Here is a 1,968-nt window from a genome sequence, read left to right on the forward strand (position 1 = left end):
TACTCTTCTAACGAAATCTCTAGAAAAAAATATTATATTTACAAACGGAGGGAATAGTAATAAACAGTCCTCCCTGATGAGAGCCTTCTGACCAAACGCAATCTACCATCTCATAAATTGAGTATGATTTTGTAAAAGAAGCGGATATATTTTGGGGAGAAAAAGAAAAGAAAAGAGTATGATTTGGGGAAGAAGGTTGAAAAAGAATGAAAACAGAAGACAAGGACGGCAACAAGTCCCAATCTGACCGAGTACTATCTGTTGAAAGCAACACAGACAGAGATTTGATCATGTATGCCAGTATGTCACGAAGTCCGCACATATGGATTAGCCAGCAACAATCTGCTACCGATCTGGTTACATGATGTTCCATGCGGAATCAAAAAATTCATGCCATTTATTGTTTTGATATTCTGGTACCAAATATTGCTAACACACACGCGCACACACACACGATGATCGCCCCTGCTCCGATAACAAGGAAATAAATGTCTTCTTTGTAGATTCATGTCGAACTTCAACAAAACGTGCACCTGCATTCTTTGTCAACACAACTAATCTCAGGCTTGCCGCGTACCGGAGACAAGGAGTTGCACATATCTACACATCTCTTGATCTGATCACAAGGCATAGGGGTTTTGACTATGCAGTTTGTTCCGGTTAGAGATCCGCCTTGCATTGTCGATGCTGTCGCCGTACCTTCATATATGATGAATATTCCCCACAAAGAAATCATCAATTAAAAAAATCAAAAAGCACTGGGTAGATTATACATCTCGAAATGTATATGAAGTAAAAAAGCATCACTACATAAGATACCTGAAGCTAACACTAGAAGAACGAGGCAGACGATCATCATGTGGCTACCCCTCATCTTTTTTCGAAAAACCCTAGTAGTAGCAGGTTTACTATGGTTTGTGTCTTCCACCGTTTGAGTTTGCTTCTAATGTATTGCCTGTTTTTATAGAAGTTGGTGCCGTATTATTTTTAGCATCAAATTAATAACAAATATATCCACATTCATTGTATATATTTGTAATCTTCTTACGTATGGATATGCATTTATTTTATTGGTACACATATGAGGACCATATGAATGGCAGACATACGTATGGACATGCACTTTTATTTTCGGTTATTTATGGAAAATACAAAAAAATCAAAAACATTATCTTTCGTATCTTGTTGAAACTATCAATTTGTATTGCAATGCTACTCGGAAGAGGTTGGGGGTGTTATCTCCATGGATTGATACCCTGGTTTCCAAGTCGAGGGAATTTTTTTGCACTTTTTGTCAAACCTCTTTGCTTGTAGGCTAACTAGTGTCCAGTACTAGGTCCTTTTAGTAGAAATAGATTCACGTGGCAATACCAAACAGTTTTTGAGTTTCAAGGATCAACATTCACTAGTAAAGAAATGGCTAGCCACAAGTTTTACTGATGACGCGTCATTTCTCATCAACGCCGTCATTATTATTTTTAAATAGTTGTGAGGTTGGTATATTTGGTACGCCATTGATATGACCTTAGTGTCGGCGTAGTATTTTCATGTCACATTATAGATATTTGTTGAGTTTTTTCTCCTATTTGCTACAATTTGCTATAACGTTGCCCGTTAGGTCCATGTCAGCACTAGTCCATTTTCTAAATGTCACCACAGTAAAAAAAACCTAAGTCATTCTGATTTACCCCACATCTTTTTCACTTCGTCTCCCTCTCGACCAGCGCGGCCGATGCCACCGCCCGACCACGCCAGTCATCGCCGCCAGACCAGCACGGTCGCCACCACCTCCAGATCAGCAGGTGAGATCTCCCCTCCCGCCTTGCACATCTTCTTCCCCTCCCATAGCGTCTCAACTCCCTCGTCCGCAGAAGCCATGGAATCCATGGATTTTGTGTATTTATGTATAAAGTTAGTAGTATAGAATTAGATTTACCAGTGTATTATCTGATTATATTTAGTAGAAAT

The 1,968-nt window shown here is 39.2% G+C and overlaps 1 long non-coding RNA gene across 1 annotated transcript; it reads right to left on the reverse strand.

The window, feature by feature from the left end:
* Positions 1 to 305: 305 nt before the first annotated feature.
* LOC123451052 lies at positions 306 to 918 on the reverse strand. Its single transcript, XR_006632088.1, has 2 exons — positions 820 to 918; positions 306 to 699 (listed from the first exon to the last, which is right to left on the reverse strand). It is a non-coding gene; the product is annotated as an uncharacterized LOC123451052 (long non-coding RNA).
* Between the last annotated feature and the right edge of the window lie 1,050 nt (positions 919 to 1,968).

This window comes from Hordeum vulgare, chromosome 4H, assembly GCF_904849725.1.
Source record: "Hordeum vulgare subsp. vulgare chromosome 4H, MorexV3_pseudomolecules_assembly, whole genome shotgun sequence".
Lineage (NCBI taxonomy): Eukaryota > Viridiplantae > Streptophyta > Magnoliopsida > Poales > Poaceae > Hordeum > Hordeum vulgare.